The sequence below is a fragment of the Salmo salar genome, chromosome 18 (genome assembly GCF_965601325.2).
Source record: "Salmo salar chromosome 18, fSalSal1, whole genome shotgun sequence".
Classification (NCBI taxonomy): Eukaryota; Metazoa; Chordata; class Actinopteri; order Salmoniformes; family Salmonidae; genus Salmo; species Salmo salar.
The window spans coordinates 69,472,319-69,484,672 of record NC_138308.1 but is presented as its reverse complement, the minus strand read 5'-3'; positions in this window follow the sequence as shown (position 1 = coordinate 69,484,672).

Genomic DNA, 12,354 nt, shown 5'->3' with positions numbered 1-12,354 from the left:
CATGCGAGGGATTTGATTGGTTTGACGTGTTGCGAGGCGTCACTGATTTACACCTGGTTCCCACCCCCTTTTTAGCTGATTTCTACCATTGTGACGAGGCTACTTGTGTCATAACAACAAAAGAGAATTACGGGGAGAATTGACATTGGTGGTATGGTGAACAAAAAACATAGGTTAGGATAATTTGCGTGAAAGGTTAGCGGAAGTAAAACGACTAAGGTTAGGTAAATTTATGTATCAGGTTATGTGAATTGGGTTATGTTTAGAATAAGGGTTAGGTGAAGGATTAGCTAAAATGCTACAGTTGTCCCGACGCACCTCAAACTCGCAACCTTTGGATTGCTTGACGGTCGCGGATTACGCCCACCCCATCCTAAACATATAGTAAGCATCGTCTAATTACCGACCGGGGTGGGGCCTATTGGTCATCAGTTATCATATTAAAAACTGCAAACATTTGTCTCCGCCCCATGGAAATATTAGTAGAATTGCATGAAATTAGTTATAGAATTGCAAAATCTTCTCTCTGCACCAAGCAAAATGTTTAGAACTGCAGGAAATTAACATTAAAACTTTTTTCTCTTCGCGAGCCACCCCTCATGATGAGTTCCGTTTTTTTGTGGCCCCCACCCCCAGAGCCCATCCCTGAACTAAACCATTAGTAGATATCATACGTCTTGGAGGTACTCAGAAATATGCAAAGCGTGTTTCGTATGGCTCTGAAGCAAGGCTGTAACATTATGTGCTGATGCATGTCAAAACACTTGATAACACACTATGTATGTCACAAAAGGAGATAATAGTCCATATAACATTGGAGTGTTAGCGTTTATCTCATCTTCCATGTACTTTATTCTTCTCACATCAGTGCTTGGCTTTTGTAGACTGTGACAGCTTGTAGTAAGATGCACGGAACTCTGTTGTTATGAAACACCATATGTTGTTCCTTTCAGCGCTGATAACACTGCATGGCTGTGTGTGTGTATATGCATGCAGGGTTGGGGAGTAACTGATTACATGTAATCCATAACAAAAAACACTAACTGTAATCCGTTACGTTACCAGCAAAGAAATATTGTAATCAGATTACTGGGCTACATAGACTTTGAAAAAAGTAGAAAAAAAATGTCCATGAAACAATTACCTGTTTTCTTAATTACCTGTCATATTAACATCAGTCATTAACCGAAAAAGTGATACTTTGATCTTCCCGCCTGAGCAACATACACGGTCGCAAAAGAAAAAGGAATGGCGCACCAACGCAGTTAATTTTTTGGATGCTGTTTCAAAGAACAATTTGTGTTCAAAGAAGAAAAGGGCAGGAATGTAACAGTTAAAGCTGCTGTTGACATCCAGAGACTCAACTTCGAACCTGAAGAAACACTTGGAGGTAAGGATGACGATTGGCAGGTGTGGCGCGTTAGCTTGCTTAGCTAGCTAGTCTCTAGAGACAGACAGGTTGTTTTCACAATGTTACCAATGTTCCAGCACAGGTCAGAGATTTCAAAGAGTACTACCTAGCTAGTTAGTCAGATTTCTAGCTAGCTAGCCCGTTTAGTTTGCTAATTTGCTTGCCAACTCTCCTACACTATGTGGTATGCTGCTCACTTAAGGTTGCCATGTCGGTTGCTAGCTGACGTAAACTCACCCCATTCCGTACAAATGTGCGCAACCGCGACATTCAAACGAGGCTGCAAAGAAAACTAATGAGGCTGTAGCGACTGTGTTGACTTCAAAATCTGGGATGTGAACTACGTTTCTATTCAAGCATTGATCGACATGGTAATGGCTCTATAGTATTGGAGAAAAGTTGAAAAAACAGACTCTCCGTTACATCGTGACATGTCATGCCGTAACGTACAGCACGCATAAAGCAACTATTTCTGTCTTACAATCTCTCTCCACCAGGTGTAGCACTTCTCTCATCATTTAAAAACAAGAAATGGACAGTGACGGTGGGGATACCTAGTCATTTTTTGCGTCATCACTGCAAGCGATCATAACTCTTAAAGCCGCTGTTAACTTCTGAAGATCACTTTAGCACCGCCCTAAAAACCTGATTCAAATTCGACACAAACCTTCAAATAGGTATGTAATGAGACATTATATAAACTCTTTATAGTGTTTTATTTACATTTTAGAGGCGATAAGGTGATAAGTTGGACAGATCGAGTGAAAAAAAGCAGTTTTCCGAGACAACATCTCTCCTTCTCACTACCACGCATTAGTTTCGCTTCCCCACCCGCCATTTTTAAAAAGACCCGACGGAGCTCATTGCCTTCTTGAATCATGCAGAAACGGGCAGGGTGGAGGTCTCGTAATGGAATTTGTTGGAAAGGGGAGAAATTGTGCTTTACAATGGTATTGACATTACAGTTGATCTGGAAGTATTACGTTTTTTGGGGTGCTAAAATAACGTCAATTGTACGGACCAAGGCGATGTACAAAAGTGAGTGAGTTTACATTACTGTAGTTAGCAAGATATCATAGTATGCTATTGTGCTAATTTGTTAACAATTTCACTAATTCAATCTATTTTAACTAAGATAAATCAGTTGTAGATAGTTGGGTGAGATACACTGGGCTACGTAGCCTAGCTAGCTAGCTAAATCAAAAGTTAAAAATATGTTTTGAAAGCTAGTTGCACACTGTAACCCAACAGAACAAGATGCTCACTGTCAGGGTTGTTGCTAACTTAGTTAGCTAGCTAGCTATGGTTTAAGAGTACCACAATCAATAAAGCCACACTGTAGTTTTCCTGTTGTTCAATTGTTTTTTCAACCCAAATAAATGCCTGTATTATTCAAGCATAACTCAAAGTATAATACTGTATTAGTGCATTGATTTAAAAAAAGAAATGTGTTTGTATTTCTAGACAAACAATATAAACCACCATAGACATCCTTCCATCCTTCTCTATTGATCTTCTTCAGGGAGAGAATAAGCATTTTCTTGGCTTTCATATCCCAACAATCCTAAGCTTGAAGTCTAAGCTCTCAGAGAAAATACCTCTTGCGACATTCTCTGCACACATCATCACTGCGGTCATTGAGGCTATAGACCGCCGGTTTGGACCTATGCTAAGCACCCATGAAGCAAAAATGGCAACTGCTACCGTGCCAAATTTTCAACTGTGTTGGCCCAACCCTGGAAAGAGAGAGGAGATGCGAAGCACATTAGTTCAAGAAGCAGCTTCTATGGAGAACACACACTCCGAAGAGGTTGATGAGGGAGTCAGAAGACAATTATTTTGTGTTCGGAGGTTCAACAACAAGGGCCAGTGGCACTGCAGAGGATGAGGTGAGGAAGTACCTCGAAGATAAAGACAAGTCTTTGGACTCCTTGAAATTGTTCCCCATAGTCCAGAACTTGTTTCTGAAGTACAACTCTGCCCTCCAGTGCCCCAGTTGAGCGCCTTTTCAGCTATGGTGGAAACCTGTTTACCCCTCAGCGAAACAGGATGTCTGATGCTCGTCTAGAGTATGTCCCCTTGCTGCGATACAACAGCAATTTCTGCCTTCTATCATCTGAGTAGGGTAGCTTCAGAATAGGCCTACTGCAATGCCATGTCTGATATGTGGGTTTATTGCACCTAGTTGCACTTTTTTTTGCTTAAACTTAAAAAAACTACTTGGTGGATTAAATGTGTGATTACACTGTGCATGTTGTTAAAAAAAAAATCTTCATATTTCTATTTCTCATTTCTATTTCTCATGATTAAAAGACACATTGTGGTCTGAACGTGATCAGATCTTATAGGTGTAAATGAACAAGATCAGGATGAAGGACACATGTTAGAGGCAGGTATAAAGGGCTTAAATACATTTTTGTCACAATGTTTTGTGATGTGTTCTGATGTGGCTCTGCTTCATGGCTCAAACATGCTGTAATAAATGTTATTAAATTGGTAATAATCTTTTTTTTCTTCTTATGTGTTTTACAAGTAATCCAAAAGTAACTGAAAGTAATCCGTTTACGTTACTGAGTTTAGGTCATCCAAAAGTTACTTTACTCATTACAATTTTAGATAGGTAACTATTAACTGTAACGGATTACATTTAAAAAGTAACCTACCCAACCCTGTATGCATGTGTGTCCGTCTGTCTGTATATGTCTGTGTATGTCATTCACGCTTTCTCTCCAGTAACGTCCGAACCGTCAGTGTCAGCTGGAGATGTTATGTATTCACACCTCAACCACACCTAGACAGCCTGCAGTCCAATTAATATTGGTTGTGCACTCCTCCTCCTATGTTTCTTGTTCTTATGGAGGTCAGAGACACCTGGGTCAAACCCTGAGTGAACACAGCAGCTTCCTTTAAGCTCTGGATGATTAAAAAAACATCAGTGGGGGCCCCATTCGGTGGGGAATGTAGCGCTTGGAGGTGTCCTACCACTCCAACGTGACATTGTTCTTCCCCAGACCCGAGCCTAGGGTGCCTGGGGAGGGGTGCAAATGGGGTATAGGATAGGGGTCACTGGGGATCATCATCTGGAGTAGATTAGGTCCCGGCGATGGTCCTGTGTGCATGTGTGCGTGTGCGCGTGTGTCTGACAGAAAACCAGACGTGTGCTTTGCGTGTTGTCAGTCATCACCCTCTCTACTGAAAGCTCTAATGAGATGGATGGAAAGAATCCCCACCTTATCTATGAAAGGGCACATACCAGCACGTGACAGAAAATCACTAGCATCCAACATTATAATAACTGTCCAGTGAAAATCACACTTTTGAAAGTTAATATTCTGTTAACTCATAGCCAAATAATGTTGTTGTAGTATTTGTGGTCAAGCAAAATTGGAGAAAAATACTTCAAAAACCCCACCTCAAACAGATTGTTTAAAAATGCTTGCTATTTCCTCATATAGGATGATCTCATCGCATGAATATTTTTAATAACCGGTATACGCCCACACCATTCTGTGGATGAGGTACGTCCATACCATTCCAACACCAAAGTTCTACTTTTTAAGATACACTACGGGTCAAAAGTTTTAGAACACCTAATAATTCAAGGTTTTTTCTTTATTTTTAATATTTTCTACATTGTAGAATAATAGTGAAGACGTCAAAACTATGAAATAACACATATGGAATCATGTAGTAACCAAAAAAGTGTTAAACAAATTCTTCAAATAGTCACTATGTCACGTCCTGACCAGTAGAGGGTGTAGTTGGGTCAGGACGTGGCAGAAGAGAAGTGTGTAGGTTGGTTTGTTTCGTTTATTTTGGCCGTGTGGCTTCCAATCAGGCACAGCTGTAGAGGGTTATTGCTGATTGGGAGTCACACATAAGTAGCCTACTTTTCCTTTGGGGTTTGTGGGTAATTGCTGCATTTTGGTCCACTCTCTCTAAAGACAGCCGTTACACACTATTTTACTTGATGATAGCTTTGCACACTCTTGGCAGAAAATAGTAACAATAAAGAAAAACCCTTGAATGAGTAGGTGTTCTAAAACTTTTTACCGGTAATGTATTTAATAAAAAGAAATGGGAAGGAAAACTATTTCACTCAAATTGTAATTAATTAGAGGTCATATTTCATAGAAATATGGAAACTCTGGACAGTTACTTTAAATGATGGTGTGTTATTGAAATTGTTCTCACCTGCTAACTGCACAGGAACATGAGTACTGCTGTCGTTTTTTGTCGTCGCAATGGTGATGGGGTCGGAACACCAACAAAGGTTTCGAATGTCATTCATTCATGTTGGAAACATAGCAATACATAGATAACATTGTTGCAGATGTGGCCTAATATTACAGAACTGCCCTTTATGGAATTGACCATCACATGTTGGCACAGGATGATCTGTATAATCTGAGGCTAAGACACTGAACATAAGATGATTGTAAACGTGTGCTTTTCTATCTAAAGGTCATGTTTAGAGCAGCACACAAACAATTCAAACCTAAATCAAATTTTCCACAATCATTGTTTCTGCTGATATTTGCAGAGAGTTCAATAGGAATTTCCTGACTGTTGATTTAATGTTTTCAGAATATGGCTCCCTAACCTAGTTAAAAAAATAAAAAATCTATATAGATGTCTGCAGAGATAATAGTTGCCCTCCTAACCCACTCTCAGCAGAAATGCAGACACATAAGCTATGCATTTATATGTCTTTCAAATCTATACCAGATTCAGAACCTTGAGACCACCCAATAGTAAAACTGTAATAAGTAATAGTCTATCATTTCAAGTTTCAAGAGAAGTCCAGGATATGTATGTAGATACATTAATACTTTGTCAGTGTTTGGAGGGATTTGAGGAAATGTTTCGGTCCTAATGGGGTATGCATTTCCTGTACTGTATGTGAGTCTGACCCACTGAGCACAAACAATTATTCACATAAGGCCATGAGTTTTTCCTTGTAACAGACATACACTACATGGCCAAATGTTTTCTAGTCGAACATCTCATTCCAAAATTATGTGCATTAATATGGAGTTGGTTGCCCCTTTGCTAGCTATAACAGCCTCCACTCTTCTTGGAAGGCTTTCCACTAGATGTTGGAATATTGCTTGCTGGGACTTGCTTCCATTCAGCCGCAAGAGCATTAGTGAGATTGGGCACTGATGTTGGGCGATTAGGCCTGTCTCGCAGTTGGCATTCCAATTCATCCCAAAGGTGTTCAATGGGGTTGAGGTCGGGGCTCTGTGCAGGCCAGTCAAGTTCTTTCACACAGATCTCTACAAACTATTTCTGTATGGACCTCGCTTTGTGCACAGGGGCATTGTCATGCTAAAACAGGATCCTTCCCCAAACTGTTGCCACAAAGTGGATCGTCTAGAATGTCATTGTATGCTGTAGTGTTAAGATTTCCCTTCACTGGAACTAAGGGGCCTTGCCTGAACCATGAAAAACAGCCCCAGACCATTATTCCACCAAACTATACAGTTGGAACTATGGATTCGGGCATGTAGCGTTCTCCTGGCATCCGCCAAACCCAGATTCGTCCGTCGGACTGCCAGATGGGGAAGGGTCATTCATCACTCCAGAGAACGCATTTCCACTGCTCCAGGGTCCAATGGCGGGGAGCTTTACAACATTCCAGCTGACGCTTAGCATTGCGCATGGTGATCTTAGGCTTGTTCATGGCTGCTCGGCCATGAAAACCCATTTCATGAAGCTCCCAACAAACAGTTCTTGTGCTGATGTTGCTTCCATAGGCAGTTTGGAACTCGGTAGTAAGTGTTGCAACCAAGGACAGATGATTTTTACGCACTACGCACTTCAGCACTCGGCGGTCCCGTTCTGTGAGCTTGTGTTGCCTACCACTTCTTGGCTGAGCCGTTGTTGCTACTAGACGTTTCCACTTCACAATAACAGCCCTTACAGTTGACCTGGGCAGTTCTAGCAGGGCAGAAATTTGACAAACCGACTTGTTGGAAAGGTGGCATCCTTTGACGATGCCACGTTGAAAGTCATTGAGGTCTTCAGTCCGGGCTATTCTACTGTCAATGTTTGTCTATGGAGATTGTATGGCTGTGTGCTCAATTTTATACACCTGTCAGCAACGGTTATGGCTGAAATAGCAGAATCCACCAATTTGAAGGGGTGTCCACATACTTTTGGCCATGTAGTGTATCACTAATATGTCATTTTGGTGTGACATATAACTACTATGGTTAAATCTCTATATTTTGACATATTTCTGATGAGAAATGTCTGTTTCATGACATGAGTTAACCAGGACAAATTCCGGGTCCTAGTTATACAATAAAACAGTGTCTCCATCTCCTGACAGAGTCCAGTAGCTTTGTCAGTATTTCATTTTTTTAATGTATTGTTTCTTACATTGGTAGCCCAGAAATTCTTAAGTGTTATTACATACAGCCGGGAAGAACTATTGGATATCAGAGCGACGTCAACTTACCAGCACTACGACCAGGAATACGACTTTCCCGAAGCGGATCCTTTGCCCGAACCACCCAGGGCATTTGAACTGATTCCAGAGACTGACCCAAAACAACGCCGCCGGAGAAGAGGAAGATGGAGAAGGAACTCAAGTCCTTTTGTTCACCTGACCTAGAATTCCTCACAATCAATGCAAACCATATTATCTCCCAAGAGAATTATCTTCGGTTATTGTCACAACCGTGTATATCCCCCCCTCAAGCTGGTACCACAACGGCCCTCAAGAAACTTTACTGGACTTCATGCAAACTGGAAACCATACATCCTGAGGCTGAATTTTTGTAGCTGGGGATTTTAACAAAGCAAATTTGAAGACAAGGCTACCTAAATTCTATCAGCATACCGAATGTAGCACTCGCGCTGGAAAAACACTGGATCACTGCTACTCTAACTTCCGCGATGCATACAAGACCCTCCCCGCCCTCCTTTCGGCAAATCTGACCCCGACTCCATTTTGCTCCTCCCTTCCTATAGGCAGAAACTCAAACAGGAAGTACCCGTGCTAAGGACTATTCAACGCTGGTCTGACCAATCGGAATCCACACCTCAAGATTGTTTTGATCATGCGGTCTGGGATATGTTACGGGTAGCCTCAGAGAATAATATTGACGTATTCGGTGAGTGAGTTTATAAGGAAGTGTATAGGAGATGTTGTACCCATTGTGACTATAAAAACCTACCCTAACCAGAAACCATGGATCGATGGCTGCATTTGCGCAAAACTGAACTCGCGAACCACCGCATTTAACCATGGAAAAGTGACTGGGAATCAAACAAGCAAAGGCAATCATATAAGGCAATCAAACAAGCAAAATGTCAGTAATGTCAGAGAATCGCGGACTACAAAAGGAAAACCAGCCACATCACGGACACCGACGTCTTGCTTACAGACAAACTAAACACCTTCTTTGCCCACTTTTAGGATAATACAGTGCCCACGACGCGGCCCGCTACCAAGGACTGTGGGCTCTCCTTCTCCTTGGCCAACGTGAGTAAGACATTTAAACGTGTTAACCCTCGAAAGGCTGCTGGCCCAGACGGCATACCTAGCCGCGTCCTCAGAGCATGCACAGACCAGCTGGCTGGTGTGTTTATGGACATATTCAATCTCTCCCTATCCCAGTCTGCTGTCCTCACAAGCTTCAAGATGGCCACCATTGTTCCCGTACCCAAGAATGCAAAGGTAACTGAACTAAATGACTATCGCCCCGTAGCACTCACTTCTGTCATCATGAAGTTCTTTGAGAGACTAGTCAAGGATCATATCACCTCCACCTTACCTGTCACCCTAGACCCACTTCAATTTGCTTACTGCCCCAATAGACCCACAGACGATGCAATCACCATCACACTGCACACTGCCCTATCCCCTCTGGACAAGAGTAATACCTATGTAAGAATGCTGAACATTGACTATAGCTCAGCATTCAACACCATAGTACCCTCCAAGCTCATCATTAAGCTTGAGGCCCTAGGTCTCAACCCCGCCCTGTGCAATTGGGTCCTGGACCTCCTGAAGGGCCGCCCCCAGGTGGTAAAGGTAGGAAACAACATCTCCACTTCGCTGATCCTCAACACTGGGGCCCCACAAGGTTGCGTGCTCAGCCCCCTCCTGTACTCCCTGTTCACCCATGACTGCGTGGCCATGCACACCTCCAACTCAATTATCAAGTTTTCAGACGACACAACAGTAGTAGGCTTGATTACCAACAACGACGAGACAGCCTACAGGGAGGAGGTGAGGGCTCTCGGAGTATGTTGTCAGGAAAACAACCTCTCACTCAACATCAACAAAACAAAGGAGATGATTGTGGACTTCAGGAAACAGCAGAGGGAGCACCCCCCTATCCACATCGACGGGACAGCAGTGGAAAAGGTGGAAAGTTCCTCGGCGTACACATCACGGAAAACTTAAATGAGCCACCAACCCAGACAGTGTGGTGAAGAAGGTGCAACAGCGCCTCTTCAACCTCAGTATTCTGAAGAAATTTGGCTTGTCACCTAAAACCCTTCCAAACTTTTACAGATGCACAATTGAGAGCATCATGTCGGGCTGTATCACCGTCTGGTATGGCAACTGCACCGCCCACAACCACATGGCTCTCTCTCGTGTGGTGCGGTCTGCACAACGCATCACCGGGGTCAAACTAGCTGCCCTCCAGGACACCTACAGCACCCGATGTCAAAGGAAGGCCAAAAAGATCATCAAGGACAACAACCATTGACAAATAAATGGATCACTAGTCACTTTAATAATGCCACTTCAGTAATGTTTACATATCTTGCATTACTCATCTTATATGTATATAATGTATTTTATACTATCTATTGCGTCTTGCCTATGCCGCTCTGTCATTGCTTATATTTATATCTTCTTATTCCATTCCTTTACTTTGATTTGTGTGTATTGGGTAGTTGTTGTGGAATTGTTGATTTACTTGTTAGATATCGCTGCACTGTCAGAACTAGAAGTACAAGCATTTCGCTACACTGGCAATAACATCTGCTAACCATGTGTATGTGATATTTTTTGTTGTTGATTTGATTTGCTTTTGATTTGAATAGGTTCCTCATATGCTTGGGGAGTTAATTGAGATTTCTTCCCTGTTGTTATTGTCGCCTGTATCGGAGAGAGTATATTTTCTCTGTGAGCTTTTCAGTTTTTTCCAGTAAATCAGTGTTTTGTTATTACATAGTCACTGCTCCCTATGGACCGATACAAATGCATGAGGAAGACCAATATATTGGAAATATATACCACTACTGCTCTAGTGTAATGACAAAGGTAGCATATGCTGTAAATTTCTCCTTTAATGAGGCATAAATCTTCCAACCGTGTCTCCATTTTGGTTCATTACCCACTTTATCAGGAATTATGTATACAATGTTCAGATCTGGTGAATTAAGCAATCCATTTTTGGGAATGGCTAATGGATTTTATGCAGCATCCATATTAACGTCACAATAATCCATAAATCATCTACTGTTTTGGTAATAACGGTAATGGCGTACAGTGTGTACAATTCCGTTGGAAACACGTCAACACTTAGTTCCGTAGTACAAACAGCTGTTGCTGACTGCCACGGTTTGTTAAAAAGTCCTGTGATAGACACATCTGCATCCATTAGCTGTCCTCTCCAAGATACGAGACGGTCGGTTCTGTTTTTCTATCAACCTTTAAGTCATAATGACTCTGGCTAGTGAACGGAGATTGCCATTATGTGTCGCTCTAAAGAACAGGGACAAAACATGACTTCAGGGCCAATATCCACACGCTCTAAGATAAAAGACTGTTCGGTGGCTTGTTGTGGTTTTGAAAATCTTTTAGTTCTCTTGCTAAACGGTGCCAGTACTTAGGCTGTGTTTGACATTAACATGACCTGTGTGTTTCGAAATCCTGTCAAAGTGTGGGAACGTGAGAGTTGATAGTATAGTCAGTGTTGACTTGTTGAAAGCTGTAGGTAGCCTAGCAGGTTAGAGTGTAGGGCCAGTAACCGAAAGGTCGCTAGTTTGAATCCCAGAGCAGACAAGGTGACAAATCTGTCAATGTGCTCTTGAGCAACGCATTTAACACTAATTGCTCCAGGGTCGCCGTTGATAATGGCTGACCCTGGTCATGACCCTACTCTCCAAGGGTGTCTCAAGGGGAGTGGGATATACAAAAAAACCACATTTCATGCGTAAAATAAATAGGACAAATATAAGCACCCACTAAATTATTATTATAGTTGAAAGTCTCCATGTATCACTCATCATGAGATCCAAAATGTCTGCTCACTTTCCTTACCTTCTCCCTTAGGGTCAGCAAAGCTGAGTTAGAATGATTGACAGTGTTGTGACTTAACTTTAACATGAATCTGAAGACTGTTGTTTATCTAATTACCTAAATATGTTTAATTGTTACCCGAGTAATTTAATAATGTAACAATTAACTCCTTACGATCTGGGGCACCACGAGAGGGGTTCTTTAAAGAGTTACCATCTCCTGAATTAAACTCTAAAGGTCTTTACCTATCACATCTATAAACAGTGAACTTATTAATCATTACCTCGTATCATATCATCATTCTGAACAGTCGTAACCTCCTTGCATCTGCAAAAACCCGAGCCTTACTTATGATTCAGTCCTACACAAATTGGTTTAATAATTTATTTAATATCTAATTAAATGGTAACACAGAGAGAGAGGGCGAGAGAGAGACAGACACAAACTTAATGTTGGTACATTTAGAAACTACTCTCACTTACAGTACTTCTATACTTTGCACACAAAACCACCGCCCGCTTGGAGTAAGAAATCATGAATGGATTTATGTGAACTGCCTTGGTTTGCCGTGTATCTCTCTCGGAACCGGGCCGCATTGGAAAGGGGGTTGGGCATTTTCGTGGCACACTTATAAGGATCTGATTGTCCAAAAGGGGTTCCAACAAGTCTT